This window comes from Myotis brandtii, unplaced genomic scaffold, assembly GCF_000412655.1.
Source record: "Myotis brandtii unplaced genomic scaffold, ASM41265v1 scaffold2204, whole genome shotgun sequence".
Taxonomy (NCBI): Eukaryota; Metazoa; Chordata; class Mammalia; order Chiroptera; family Vespertilionidae; genus Myotis; species Myotis brandtii.
The window spans coordinates 7,597-23,805 of NW_005358261.1; the positions used below are offsets into that span (position 1 = coordinate 7,597).

Sequence of the window (16,209 nt, forward strand, 5' to 3'; positions counted from 1 at the left end):
AGAGAGAGAGAGAGAGAGAGAGAGAGAGAGAAACATCAATGATGAGAGAGATACATCCCAAACTAGGGAACAAACCCATATCCCAGGCATGTGCCCTGACCAGAGATCAAACCGAGACTTCCTGGTTCATAGGTCGATGCTCAACCACTGAGCCATGCCAGCCAGACTGTCTCTGTGCTTTTAATGGTAACATATATATTTCACAATTTGGTGCTATTTTAGTGCCTAATAAATGAGTTCTTTGGAAGTGAACTATTATATCCTCAGACTCATCCTCATTTCCTTTATGTCACAGATTTTGAGTTAAAAGAGGCCATAGAACTAATCTCTGGAAGCTGGGAACAGACTCTATGTTGAAATAGAAACATGGCTTAACAACAAACAATTTGAATACCCCTCAGTCTGGAACTGGCTAAATAAATTTGTATCTTTATGCTGTGAAATACTATGCAGCAGCTAAAAGACATAGCTCTCTATGTACTAACATAACTAGGTCTCCAAGACTTAGAGTTAAATGGAAAAGCAAGCTACATGAAGATGTTTGCAGAATGATACCATCATTGTTTATAGAAAAACATACACATACATAATTAAACAAAATTATACGCTAGGGTTGTGTGTGTAGTGTATAAATGCATAGGAAAAACTCTGGAGGGATACACACTAAAATGACGAGGGGTTATGTATGGTGACAAGAGGTTTGTCAGGATGGGGAGGGGAGAGGAAGGGCAGTTGTCCAAGGAAACATTAGCCTTTTCAGAAACACTTTAATTTTTTACAAGTAATACTCCCATTGTTTGTGTAATTCAAAATTTGTTTTCAAAAAAGAAACAAAGAAAGAACAAAGAGTTAGAGGTTGGATGAAACTGGCTCAAATCCTGGCTCAGCAACTTGTTAACTCTACGACTTTTGGGAAGACCTGACCCCTCTGTCTCAGTTTCTTCATCAGCAAAATCAAGATACCACCGCCTGTCTCATCTCGTAAAGACTAAAAGTAAAGCTCCCTGTACGTGATCAGCACTCCCATGTGTTAGCTGTTTCTTTCCCCTATTCTGACTCCAATGGCTCTTTCTTTAAAAAACAATTTTTTTTAAATTAGAAAAACCAAATACAAAGTGAAGAGGTCACTTTATCAAGGTCATACACTTGGTTAATGTGAGAGCAAGGGCTGTCACCCAGAAGTACCAGGAGTTAATACCACATGAGTTGACAGCAAGCAGATAAATTCTTCCCCTTTTCTCTCTCAGGACTATTTTGAGATACAATTTAAGTGACTTCCTGGAGGATGATCCTGTGGACATGACGCAGGTCTCCTGCATCACAATAAATCAGCATTACACTCCACAGGGGAGTTGGCTTACTATGTGTTATGTGGCTGTTTCTGCGAGTGGTTCCAATGTTCAGATTCCGTGTGACAGGTTTGTTCGCAGAGCATCATATTCTGGGCTTGGGCAGCTATTGGACAAACCAAGCAGGGAAGTGTTGGGTCGACCTGCAAGGTTATATCTGACATGACTTCGCTCTTTTGACTTTGCTAGTTATCAAGGAAGTCTGGCAAAAACCAAGTAGACATGAGGGATGTAGCTATAAGGAAACCACTGGTACCAGGCAAAGATTCAGTCAACAGGAAAGGGAATGGAGGCATAAACGGACATCTGACATTCTCTTTGGCCACCTAGAATCTGAACCCTCTTCCTATGTCTGGGTACTTCTTCCAATCCGTGAGGCAGAGATTGCCGCCCACTGCAGTAGTTGAAAATGACAGATACTTTCCCAGTTGCCCTTGCAGCAAGGTGGCAGTCAGATGACTTAGGCTTCCTTATCAGGACCCACTTTCCTTACAAATAGAGGGATTTGTAAGGGATTGCTTCCAGGCAATTGCTTCCAGGGACCCTTCAGTCTGCAGGCCAACGCTCAATCCATCACTAATTTTCACTGAATCCTTGAATTTTTATTTTAACTGAAACTAATTGTAACTGTCACAGACTCCCGGTGGTCTTGGAGCTGATAGTATCTTGCTGATCGTATCCAAAACAAAGGGGATCTTGCTTTCTGAAGTCATTGCACGGGAGCAAGACATTCTATCAGACTCTAGGCAGGTCGCTATGCAATGGCATTCTATCCAGTTCGATGGTCTTAATCCAGGTGCTCCAACCTAGATGAAACCACACCATCGTTGCACTTCCTGCTCCAGGAAAGAGAATTCCCTTCTCAGGAACCTCCAGGACCCCCTGGTTAACATTCTTGGAGGAATTAACGAAGTGGCTATTTTATATTCATCCCTTGTACTCTGAGCTCTTTTTGTGCTTTATAACTGCTGCTGGTCCAAGGTGCCTGAAGACTCTGCTTTCTGGACTAGAGCATGAGAACTCACTTCAGTGTCTACAATAGAACTCCAAGCGAGGCTTCTGCACCTTAGTCATTAACAGATACCACAGCCACTTAGAACTCCTAGAACTAAGTTGAAAAGAAGCACATTTGTGTCTCAGACAGCTTTGAGGCAACATTGGATCCTCTCAGCCTCCCCCATCTCTTGTTTCCAGACCAGTAGTTCTTTATGGGCTTCTGCCAACAGTGCCCCACCTCAAGCTGCACCATGTGCCTCTCGCCTCCCATCGTGGGGAGGTATTAATGCCAAGATACAGAATGTCACCAGATTCTGCCTGTGACCTACATCTGTGAAACCCAGAAGTACCAGGAGTTAATACCACACGAGTTGACTGCAAGCAGATAAATTCTTCCCCCTTTCTCTCTCAGGACTATTTTGAGATACAATTTAAGTGACTTCCTGGAGGATGATCCTGTGGACATGAACACTGTCTCACTTTGCAGCTGCCAACCTGATAAGATAGTCTCACATTGGCTCCCCCTTTTCTTTTTCTTTTTTTAAAAATATTTTTATTTATTTCAGAGAGGAAGGGAGAGGGAGAGAGAAAGAGATAGAAACATCAATGATGAGAATCATTGATCGCTGCCTCCTGCACACCCCCTACTGGGGATTGAGCCCACAACCCGGGTGGGCATGTGCCCTTCACTGGAATCGAACCAGGGACTTTTCAGTCCTCAGGCTGACACTCTATCCACTGAGCCAAACCGGCCAGGGTGGCTCCCCCTTTTCTGCTACAATCTCCTTATCCCTCTCGACTGGAAATGCATTCCCTAATTCAGGAGAAGTACCATAATCTCCTTGCCTCAGGCTCTGCTTATTAGGCAATCCAAGCTAAGGCAATACCACAAAATTCATAGTCAAAATTATGTCAATTTCACCATAATTGGTAGCTTTTCCTCACTTGGGAATCCTTTCTGGTTTCTCATTCAGTTCTATTCTCAATGTGTGACTTTGGGAAAGTTGCTTAATCTCTGAGTCTAATATTCTTCATGGTATTATGGAGATAATAATAATGCCTATCTCATGAAGAGTTGGTGGCATTAAAAGTAAATAATGACTTAAAATCACTTAGTATAGTTCTAGGCATGTGGTGAATGCTCAAAAAATGTCAGTTTTGTTATTATTATAATAAAAATCAGTCTTATTTGCAACATGATGGAGTTCTAGGGGAGATGGAAAAAGGAAAGGGGGTTCACCTACAAATACATAGGGAAGTATGCTCACATACCTATGAACACATGTGATCTTGCTACACAATAAATGATTATTTTCACCATGGACACAAAATCTAACTCTGAAAGGAGAAGTAAACTTGGTATGTTTAAGCTGAATTAGGATCCCAGTGGTTCTAGGCTTCGTTGAACTTTTTCATCTGTAGCTTCAAGGAGCTAGCACAGCCCAGGGATGGCCTTCTCTCTTCTGAAGCTCTGTCCATTGATTCTCAGTTGTGCCTGGGGTTCCCAACAGCAGATGGCCTGCCTCTCACATCTTGTCATCTTTTTTTAAAATATGTTTTTAAAATATGTTTTCATTGATTTTATTTATTATTTTTTAAATTTATCTTTATTGTTGATAGTATTGCAGGAGGTCTCTTTGTTTTTTCCTCCATTGGTCCCCCTCTACCTCGCACCCACCTTTCCCAGGCCTTCACCACACTATATGCATATAATTTTTCTGGTTAATCTCCCCCTACCCCTGCCCTTGCTCTGAAATTCCTCTGTCTTGTTTTCATTGACTTTAGAGAGAGAGGGAGGCTGAATTAGGATCCCAGTGGTTCTAGGCTTCTTTGAACTTTTTCATCTGTAGCTTCAAGGAGCTAGCACAGGCCAGGGATGGCCTTCTCTCTCTGAAGCTCTGTCCATTGAGTCTCAGTTGTGCCTGGGGTTCCCAACAGCAGATGGCTTGCCTCTCACATCTTGCCATCTTTTTTAAAATATGTTTTTAAAATATGTTTTCATTGATTTTATTTATTATTTTTTAAATTTATCTTTATTGTTGATAGTATTGCAGGAGGTCTCTTTGTTTTTTCCTCCATTGGTCCCCCTCTACCTCGCACCCACCTTTCCCAGGCCTTCACCACACTATATGCATATAATTTTTCTGGTTAATCTCCCCCTACCCCTGCCCTTGCTCTGAAATTCCTCTGTCTTGTTTTCATTGACTTTAGAGAGAGAGGGAGGGAAAGTAAGGGAGGGAGAGAGAGAGAGAGAGAGAAACATTGATGAGAGAGAAATACCAACATTGATCTCAGCTGCCTCTTGCACACCCCCCACTGGGAATCGAGCCCAAAACCCAGGCATGTGCCCTGACCAGGAATCAAACTGGCGACCTCTTGGTGCATAGGTTGAAGCTCAACAACTGAGCCACACCCACCTGGCCCACCTTTGGTCTCAGTCTCTCAATTGTGTTGTTTTGGGCTTTTACTTGTCGATGTGGATTTAATTTTCTGTAGTCTCTGGCTGCCAAAGGTTTTGGTGCTTTTATTATTTGTAGGGAACTAGATCAACTACAACCATCTCTTTGCTGGGTATAAGTTTCACAGTAGTGGATGTGCTGCCGTTGCCTGCTGCTCCCCCGGTTGCAAGTCTCATAGGACACTGCTGTGACAGAAGTCAAAGTACACGTCCGAGTGCATGTTGGCACACTCGTGAGTGAGTTGCACACTGCAGTCAGTCCATTCTTCCTCTTGCACACCCCCCACTGGGAATCGAGCCCAAAACCCAGGCATGTGCCCTGACCAGGAATCAAACTGGCGACCTCTTGGTGCATAGGTTGAAGCTCAACAACTGAGCCACACCCACCTGGCCCACCTTTGGTCTCAGTCTCTCAATTGTGTTGTTTTGGGCTTTTACTTGTCGATGTGGATTTAATTTTCTGTAGTCTCTGGCTGCCAAAGGTTTTGGTGCTTTTATTATTTGTAGGGAACTAGATCAACTACAACCATCTCTTTGCTGGGTATAAGTTTCACAGTAGTGGATGTGCTGCCGTTGCCTGCTGCTCCCCCGGTTGCAAGTCTCATAGGGCACTGCTGTGACAGAAGTCAAAGTACACATCCGAGTGCATGTTGGCAAACTCATGAGTGAGTTGCACACTGCAGTCAGTCAATTCTTGGGATTTTATGTGCTTCCCAGGATGGGTTGTTCCTGAGCTTTGTGGTGCTAAATTCTGTCTCTGCCTTCTGGTTAGGAGAGAGTCTTGTTCCTCATATGGTTCATTCTGAGAGTTTCGTGGCGTTTGTCCTCCTCAGCCCCCCTGTTCTACTTGTGGTGTCAATTTTCATTAAAATGATGGTAAATGAGCTTTAGGGCTGTTTTTCAGTCAACTTTTCCTCCATCTTGGATTGATCTGGTTTTAGTTAGTTCTTGTTACTTTCTGTGACAACTACAGGAATTTCCTGCCATAAACTGTTTCCCTTTGATCATGTGTGGAGGTGGGGTCTCTAGTGCAAGGACCTAGCAGCTTATCTGCCTTGTGACGTCCATTCCTACTTCCTCATTGCACTTGTCGGGAGCCTTCTCTAACTTCTTTCTATCCTGCCTCTTAGAGTTCTGCCTATCATCATATTTATTAAAAGTACCTTGGTCAAAAGTAACTTGAATAAGTTTTATTTTCACCAGTACCTATTTCAGTCTGGTTATGCTGTTCATATGCAACTCAGTGGGTTCATTTGTTTTGGTTTGCATTCAATTTTAAGGCATTCCCCCTACCTTTGTTGATTTTTTTTAAAATATAGGGTGGGGCAAAGAAGGTTTACAGTTGTTCACATGGAAAATAATACAATAATTAATAAATAATAATACAAGAATAAACTATGTTTCATGTACTTATAACTGTAAAGCTACTTTTGCCCCACCATGTATGTATAACCTTAGCATGCTTCCAAAAGTCAAAATTATACAAAACTGTGTACTCAGAGAAGTACCAGGTATTATTCACTCCTCTATCTCACCCCATTTTCCCCACCCTTAATTGGCAACCAATTTTATTTAGTGCCTGGCTTATCCTTCCTGTTATTTTTGCAAAATAATTTTAAAAACTATAAATGCAGGATGTTTTATTTCCTCATTTCTTTTTTTGTTTGTTTTTTTTTTTGTTAATCCTCACCTAAGGATATTTCTCCATTGATTTTTAGAGAGAGTGGAAGGAAGGGAAAGAGACAGAGAGAGAGAGAAATATCGACGTGAGAGAGACACTTGGATTGGTTGCCTCCTGCAAAGACCCCGACAAGGGCCAGGGATCAAGCCTGCAACCGAGGTACTTGCCCAGGACCCTTCAGTCCACAGGCTGATCCTCTATCACTGAGTCAAACCAACTAGGGCTCCTCATTTCTTATAGGACTCCTCATTTCTATCGATATTCTTTTGTACCTAACATATCCTAGAAATCATATCAGTTCATAGCCTCTTTTGAAAAACACATAGCTGTATAATACCACATTGTATATTTTTATCATAGTTTATTCATGTACTTATAACTGTAAAGCTACTTTTGCCCCACCATGTATGTATAACCTTAGCATGCTTCCAAAAGTCAAAATTATACAAAACTGTGTACTCAGAGAAGTACCAGGTATTATTCACTCCTCTATCTCACCCCATTTTCCCCACCCTTAATTGGCAACCAATTTTATTTAGTGCCTGGCTTATCCTTCCTGTTATTTTTGCAAAATAATTTTAAAAACTATAAATGCAGGATGTTTTATTTCCTCATTTGTTTGTTTGTTTGTTTGTTTTTTTGTTAATCCTCACCTAAGGATATTTCTCCATTGATTTTTAGAGAGAGTGGAAGGAAGGGAAAGAGACAGAGAGAGAGAGAAATATCGACGTGAGAGAGACACTTGGATTGGTTGCCTCCTGCAAAGACCCCGACAAGGGCCAGGGATCAAGCCTGCAACCGAGGTACTTGCCCAGGACCCTTCAGTCCACAGGCTGATCCTCTATCACTGAGTCAAACCAACTAGGGCTCCTCATTTCTTATAGGACTCCTCATTTCTATCGATATTCTTTTGTACCTAACATATCCTAGAAATCATATCAGTTCATAGCCTCTTTTGAAAAACACATAGCTGTATAATACCACATTGTATATTTTTATCATAGTTTATTCAACCAATTTCTTATGTTTTAGCATTTAGGTGGTTTGCAATATTTTGCAACTACAAATAATGTTTCCAAGAATAACCTTTTGTATATGTATTTTCATACTCTTGGAGGTGCGCCTTTAGGGACAATTCCTAGAAGTGAGGTTACTGAGTAAAAGGATAAAGGCATATGTAGTATTGTTAGATATTGTCATATCCTCCTTGAGGTGTTTTCTGGCACCAACAACCAATTCTCTGATTTTCTAGACACCAACTGAGTGTCCAACAATTTATTTCAATTCTGACACTAACTATGCTCAACGTAGAGTCACAGGTTAAGGACTTAGTCTATAATATGGCTCTCATTTCAGAAGCTAGTAGGAACTCCTGGGCCACCTTCTGACCTAGGGCTATTGGGGGTGTCCCACAACCCCCTCCTCAGGTTTGATAATTTACAGGAGTGTCTCCCAAACTTAGGGAAGCACTTCATTTACATTTTCCAGTTTATCATAAAGGATACAACTCAGGAACAACTAAATGGAAGAGATGCAGAGGGCAAGGTATAGGGAGAGGGGCACGGAGCTTCCATGCCTTTCCAGGGCATCACCCTTCCAGCACCTCAACGTGTTTAGCAACCCAGAAGCTCATGAAACCTCCTTATTCAAGAATTTTAATAACCCTTAATCTCCAGCCCCACTTTCTTCCCCTCCCCAGAAGTCAGGAGTGGGGCTGAAAGTTCCAACCTTCTAATCACTTGGTGACCAGCCAGATTCTGTAACCATTTAGGGGTCCCAATCTAAATCACCCATTAGCATAAACTCAGTTGTGATGTAAAGGGGCTTGTTATAAATTACTAATACACTCCAGTCACTTGGGAAATTTCATGGGTTTTAGGAGCACTGTGCCTGGAAACCTCACACAAAAACCAAATATTTTTATTATTATACCTCAGCCTTGTTAAGTCTTAAATTTTTGCCAATCTGATGATTGGATATAGTAACTCTTTCCTTTCAATTTGCATTTCTGTTATTATAAGTAAAATGGTACATCTCTTTATATATTTAAGGGCTAATGTATAAACTGTATATATCTCTGTCCACTTTTTTCTGTAGGATTTTTGGTCTCGTTTTCCTTCAATCTTTATAAGTTTTTTTTTATATTAGGGAAATTAGTACTTTATCTATGATATATATTGCAAATATTTATTCTGAATTTGTTGTCTTTTGACTTTGCTTATAATGTTGTTGTGGGTTTTTTGTTTTGTTTTGGGGTTTTTTGGCCATGAAAAAGTTTTTAATTTCTGTGTAGTCAAATTTATCAACAAATTTTAATTGCATAACAACAACAAAAACAATTTTAAAAAATAAAAATTTTATTTGCATTTGAAATCTAAGTCATATTTAGATAGCTCTCCCCTGCCTCCCCACCTAGGCTATAGAGACAATCATATTTTCTCCTAGTATTGTGTAGATCACTTTTTAAACACTTAGCTATCTGATTATTTAGAGTTTATTCTTGTGTGTGGTATGATGAATTGATAATAATAATGGTAATGACAACTCAAAAGAACAATACAAAAATGTATGTTTACCCCTACATATATACACAGAAGACACATTAGAAGAAAATGCACCAAAATGTTACACATTTACATCTGGTTAATAACATTACATGGAATTTAAAAAATATTTTCCATATGCTTTTCATGTTTTTATAACAAATATGTATTACTTTACAACTGGAAAGAAAAACAGCACATTGTCTTTTAAATAGTAAAAAACTGGCCCTGCTATTTTTTTTTGTAGTCTGAAAAAATAAGATTTAAAATAACACATAGCCGGTTGAGGTAAAGAAGAACAGAATCAACGTACACTTCTCCCTCTTTGTATCTCTGCCTCTCCACATGTTTTTGTTCTCTACCATTTTCTCACTCCCCGTGACTTACATAGAAGTAAAATACATGCAGAAAATGAGCAAGCCTTCCACAGCATATTATTTTATTGCTGCAAAAGCTACTTGGGGTTAATTCTTTCATAAAACACCAGTGCAGGTTATGACAAGAAGTCAGAGAACACAGTGCTAATGGATCATGTAAAGCCTCTAGCTTCCCCCTTAGCTAACGGTCTGCAAACCAGCAACAGGGTGACCTATTACAAGGCTTTCTCTGTGTTATCCTGGAGGCTGTAAAATTCTAGGTCCTGCATTTTAGCAGTTGAGTGGCCAGAGGAGAATTATTGCTTCCTTCATTTTATGGCCTTAGTGATATGCAGCTTGTCCCCAGAATGTGCAGCTGAAAAATCAATGCCAGATGACTCAGCAGGAGACGGTCTAATGGTTCTGTGTGATTCTCCATCTCCCCAAGAGGAACGCTATGCAGTGGAGGTACTCAGGATTGTCACTTCCACTGGTTAATGAGAACGTGTTGAGTGCTCACAGTGTGCTGAGGTCTGCTGTGCATGCATTATCTCATGAAATCATCACAGCAACCTACAAGGGAGGCACTATTATTACATCATATATATTACACAGATGACAGGTGTTGATAAATAACTTTCCCTAAATCAGACAACCTGGAGGCAGCAGAATGAGAACCCGAACCCATGACTCTTTGGCTTCAACGTCAGCAATTTAGAAGCTATTCTGATGCCACTGGATGAAGTGCCAGTTTGAAGAAATAGCTTAACACGTCTCAATCTATCATCGAAACCTACACATTCAGATAAGACAAGGCCTCCTTTGAAGAAATTTTCTAGCAGCCGTTCTCAATGCAGGTTCCATAAGCAAATTAAACACTACCCAAAAATGACTTGAATATTATATTCTCACTTCTTTAAGGGTAATAGTACATAACAGTTACATTCTAGATGCAAAGGAGGGAAGTTAATTAATTACATTCAATGGATGTCTTAGGTCATGCGGCTTTTCTCTCTCTCTCTCTCTCTCTCTCTCTCTCTCTCTCTCTCTCTCAAGTTACAAGGGTAACAAGGCTACACTACAATTATCAGCTGAATTCTCCCCAGTTCCATTAACAGTGCCTGAAGAAAGACTTTACTCAGGGCTTTACATTGACAATAAAAGGGTAAATGCCCTGTTGCATACTGTTCCTCCACTATTCATCTAAGCAACCATTGATGAAGCAATAGACTACAAATAATATTTGGAATGCTTCTGGAATTTGCTCTAATCCTTTCTTGTTAAGGGACAGATGAGCTGGCAGGACCAAAGGGAGAGTCCCTGCCCTCTCCTGCCTAGAGCCTCTTCTCTATCTGCCTTATTCTTCCTTTGCTTGGTGACCCCCTTCTGAGCTTCCCGCTCTCTACCGGAGTGGTCCTCACACACTACCGCTTATGTTAATGCAACTGCTGGGAGTGCAAACTTTAATTATAAAGTCTTTGTCAATACCCTTTTTTGCCTCTGGCCACTGTTGCTTCTAACTTGCTATTCATGAAATGAAGGCTCTTGAAGTAGTTTGTTTCACTGGTGCATGTTCTTTAAATACCAAATAACCAGAATCTCCTTCTCTTTCTCTCTCTCTCTCTCTCTCTCTCTCTCTCTTGCTCTTGCTCTCTCGCACTCTCTCTCTCTTTCTTTCTCACTGTCCCTCAAACTTTCTCTTTTGTTCTCAAAAGAGATTAATGTTTAGGTTAAGTATTTGCTGAAAAAATATTTCTGTTTGATACCGATGTCCCCATAACTTACTGAGTCTCATGGTTCTTGGCTAGATGTCATGCTGGCAGTCATTTAAGCAAAACCAACGTCGTTAGCTATCAATGACTGTTTGATGGTCCAGAAAAATATCCTCATGCTACATAGTTCAATGCCAAAGAACATCTTTTTTCAGAGAGAGAGAGAAAGAGAGAGAGAGAGAGAGAGAGAGGTTTCACTAATGTTTGTCTTTTTTGTGGAAAAGAAAAAAAGCATCACATTATTTTTTTAAATCAGATTTATAGGTGTGTTTTTTTACATTCAATATTATTCTGTATTAGTTTCAGGCGTACAGCACAGTGGTTAGACAATCGTGTACTTTACAGAGTGATGCCCCCAACCACAATATTTCAAGTATCCACCTGGCCTCATACATGGTTAAGATATTATTTACTGTATTCCTGTGGTGTATATTTACATCTCTGTTACTATTCTGTAACTACCAATTTGTACTTCTTAAAAGCATAACATTCTTGAAGTGTTTTCAAGGAAGTTTACTTGCAGACTGCAACTTGGATTGAGTGGTCCAAATCCCAGTAACATTGGTAACAACATCAGAAAATTCTCGTTTTTCACTCTTGATACCTGATGTAGTAGAATGATGCCAGAATTCCTAAACTGTTTTCTTGACTCATCCTTGCTTAACCCTCCAGTCCCAGTCGGATGGTGGTTAAGAGTATGGGATTTAGTCAGAAGGACACAAGCAGAGCTCCGTCATTCCCAGGGCATAATACTATCACAGGCCGCTGGGCAGGTAGAGGAAACAGAGATGACTTAGCCCAGCACCTGCACAACGACATACTAATAATCATTCTAATTATAATCATAATTGACATTTACTGAGTGCTCAGTAAGTGCCAGATATTACAGTAATAACTTCTATGGTTTGGCTCATTTACTACTCATTGATAGCAATGGCAAAAAGAGGGCAGCTGTGCCCTTGTGGAATTGGAGGAGACAAGCTTGCAGAATGCCTTCATGCCAACAGCACTCAGTTACAGTAGAGTCAAAATGGCAATGTGGTGTGCTCAGCCAAGGAGAAAGCCTGGGCTAGCACTTCCAAATTTTCATCAGTTCCTGTTTGACATGCAAGAGATCCAGAAGTTTCTAGTGCCTGATGAGGATAAGAGGAAGGATGCCACTTGGGTTAAAGAAATATGATGTGACTTTTTTTTTGTACATCTGAGATGTAGTGTATACATTGTCAACTCTAATATACAGAGAATATTTGGTAATAATGACATTGAGTACAATAACAAAATAGACAAACTTCTAGGTAGACTGATCAAAATAAAAAGTGACAAGAAGGCAATACCAGAGATTACATATGCAATCATTTTAAAAATAATTAAATGTTTTAAGTAATTTTATGCCAATAAATTTGAAAATTTCCAAAGAATAAGCAATTTTCAAGAAAAAATTACCAAACTATTCTTCAAACATATCAGAAATGTTCCTGCTCTAGGATTGTTCAACTTCTGCTTCCTCTGCTTGGAACAGACTTCACCCAGTTAGCTGCATAGCTGGGTCCTCTCACTTTCCACAGGCCTTTCCTCGAAAGTACACTTTTATGAAAACTTCCCCGGACACTTATTTTAAAGTCCAACTCTTCTCACAGATTTCACAGCCCTTTTCTCTCTTTGTTCTTCAATAGTAATCACTACCTAACATACTATATATTTTACTTTTTAATTCTGTCTGTTGACAGCTTCCTTAAATATAATCTGAGGGCAAAGATTTTTTCAAAATTTATTTTGCTCACTGTTATACTTCTCTTGCCTAAATGTCTGGTACACAGGAAGTACTCAGTGAATATTTGTTAAGTGAGTGATAATAATTAATTTAAAACTCCCAAAATTGCCATAGTGTGTGTGTGTGTGTGTGTGTGTGTGTGTGTGTGTGTGTGTGTGTGTATAATGACCAACTAATACTAGGAAGGCAATAGTGATTTCACATGAGAAAAACCTATCAATATGGAACAACATGAATATCCATTGATGGATGAATGGACAAATAAAATGTGGTTTATACATACAATGAAACGTTACTCAGCTTTTAAAGGGAAGAAAATCCTGTAATTTTCAAAAAACATGGATGGACCTGAAGGACACTATGCTAAATGAAATAAACCATTCACAGAAATACAAAATCACACACACACACACACACACCACCAAACCTATAAAATTAAGTCACTACATTTACTGCATTAAGAGATTGACGAGAATGCCATATATACGTCTCAATAAAGTAGGAAAAAAAATACTCAAAACGTGTGCATAGAAGGCAACTTCTCCTGCCTGATTAAGTGAAAAACTAAAAATAAACATTAATCTAAATGGTGAAACTTTAGAAGCATTTTCAGTAAAATAAGAAATATGACAACTGCCCTAACTGGTTTGGCTCAGTGGATAGAGCGTCAGCCTGTGGACTCAAGGGTCCCAGGTTTGATTCCGGCCAAGGGCATGTACCTTGGTTGCAGACACATACCCAGTGGGGAGTGTGCAGGAGGCAGCTGATCGATGTTTCTCTCTCATCGATGTTTCTAGCTCTCTATCCTTCTCCCTTCCTCTCTGTAAAAAAATCAATAAAATATATTTTAAAAAAAGAAATATGACAAGAATGTCTGCAATAATTCTACTATTTAACATTAAACTGAACTTCTTACCCAAAGGAATAACATAAGAAAAAAAAGGTACAAGGATTGGAAAGAAAGAGGCAAAATTTTTATTTGTAGACTATATAATTACCTTCCTAGAAAATTCAAAAGAACCTTCATATAACTTGTAAAATTAAAAAACCCAGAATATTATTCAATTTAAGTTTGATAGACAAAAAACCAATACCATACTTAAACACTAGCAATACAGTGAGAAAACATAGTAACAAAATGTTTAATTGGCCAACACATTTATGGAAAATATTACAAAACCTAGTTAAAGAATCTATACTAATAATAGCCTAGGTGGTCGTCACGCCTTCACGCATCACGCCCTAACATTGTCACAAAATGGCTGTCACAAAATGGTCGTGTGCACAGCAGAGGCAGGGCCCAGTGGAGGAGGCAGGTCACGGCAGTGGAGGGCAGTTGGGGGCCATCAGGCGGGCAGGGGAGGGCACTTGGGGGCGATCAGGCTGGCAGGTAGGCTAGCAGTTAGGAGCCAGCAGTCCCGGATTGTGAGAGGGATGTCCTGTGGGATCAGGCCTAAGCCAGCAGTCAGGTATCGCCCAAGGGGTCCCAGATTGAAGAAGGTGCAAGCCGGACTCCTTACCTGTGCTCGAATTTCATGCGCCGGGCCTCTAGTATAAAATAAATATACTACAAGAACAAAAATATAATTGGGATACATACACCAGGTGATGCTGACCTTTGAAAAAAGAAGAAATGGGTCTGGCGAAAAAAATGTAGATTTTAATGCTTTTCTTAAAAACAAAAACTGAAGGTAATAAGAGTTACAATTTGTTCATTTCGGTGGTGGTACATATTTATCATAGATGTTTATTACATTTTCTATATTCTGGACTCCCTCCACCCAATATAAATAAATATAGAGGATCTCATTAATTTGTAAAAGGATCTTAGGACAAAATATTAAGAAAGATTCTTCATTGATTACTGAATCAATTACATTCTAGTTCTCGTGGCCATTTATAAATATTTTTAGAAATAAAACAATATCCTTAAATACTCTTATCCTGGACCTTCTAGACATGATTCGCTTCCTGGGCTTCCTAAGCATTGGAGCCTGGTTGGCAAGGCTCAGTGGTTGAACCAGGAGGTCACGGTTTGTTTCCCAGTCAGGGCACATGCCCAGGTTGTGGGCTCAATCCCAGTGGCAGGTGTGCAGGAGGCAGCCAATCAATGATTCTCATCATTGATGTCTCTCTCTCCCTCTCTCTATGAAATCAATAAAAATATATGTATTTTAAAAGCATTAGAGATAAGATGACATAAACTGCTGCAATGGTTCCTGGGCTTTATTCTAGTGTATCTGAAAAGTCTATTCTCAAGTGGGCTTTCTGCAGAATTGACACCCTGGCCTTTGAAGCTACACGTGGATTATGAGTATTAAATAGCCTAGTAGGACTTGGCATGCCTGGATATGGAGGAAGAACTTCCAAAGCTTGCATTTTTTTTGTCTTTTGCCGAGCTGTTTGGCAAGCAATCTACGCCCAAATATTAAAGAGAGCCTTTTATTGGAAATGATTCAAAATTCTATGGCACAGTGAAGCAGTCTTACATGCTTTCAGAATCTTGAGTTCTTTCTCCATTTTAAATTATGGAAAATTTTAGTATGTGGAGAGAGGTTTTTTTGAACCTAGTTTTATTTTATCTAATTGTTCCAGAGTTTATGCACTGTTTAAAATATGCTTCATACATTAATTTATATGTCAATAACAACCACCCAAAGGGCAAAATTGATATATAAATTATCGATTCAGTCTGTCTGCATATTCTGGGTTTGTTTGTTTATTTTTTTGACAATTACTTTTTCCAAATAATACCAGCCAATCAGCCAACCGTAATTACTTCGTGCTCTCTAATCGAGGTCTCATAGAGAGCTAGCAGCCACAGGAATCCTTACCTGTGGCTCCAAGCAAGACTGTCCTTTGGAATGCCTTTAGACAAATGTTCCATTTAAACAATGAGAAAATTACAGAGTGTCTTCATCAGAGATTATAAATGTTTTGACCTAAAGTGCAAACAATTTGGTTTATCTCTTATGCACTGACCTGCTTTCAAAACAGGTACCAACGTGGGGAGAGGATTACACTCAGAGTGTCATTCCCTAACTCTTTACTGACGGGTTTAGCCCTGAAACACAGCCACTGTTTAGCAAAACTATGAGAGAGACAAGCAGATCTGAATGCAGTGCCCTTCTCCCTCTTTTCTGGGCCCCTCTCCTTTTCCTCTTACTTTGTAACCCAGATTCCCATGGCAGGCAGCACTGTCCTCCATCGTGTCCCACATAGAGTTGGGCAATGCCCAGGGTTTCACAATGATACTTCCTACCTCCCCCCACGTCAAAATCTT

The 16,209-nt window shown here is 39.8% G+C and overlaps 1 pseudogene; it reads right to left on the reverse strand.

The window, feature by feature from the left end:
- Window positions 1-2,174, reverse strand: part of LOC102255586 — a 4,207-nt pseudogene extending 2,033 nt beyond the window's left edge.
- Window positions 2,175-16,209: the final 14,035 nt, after the last annotated feature.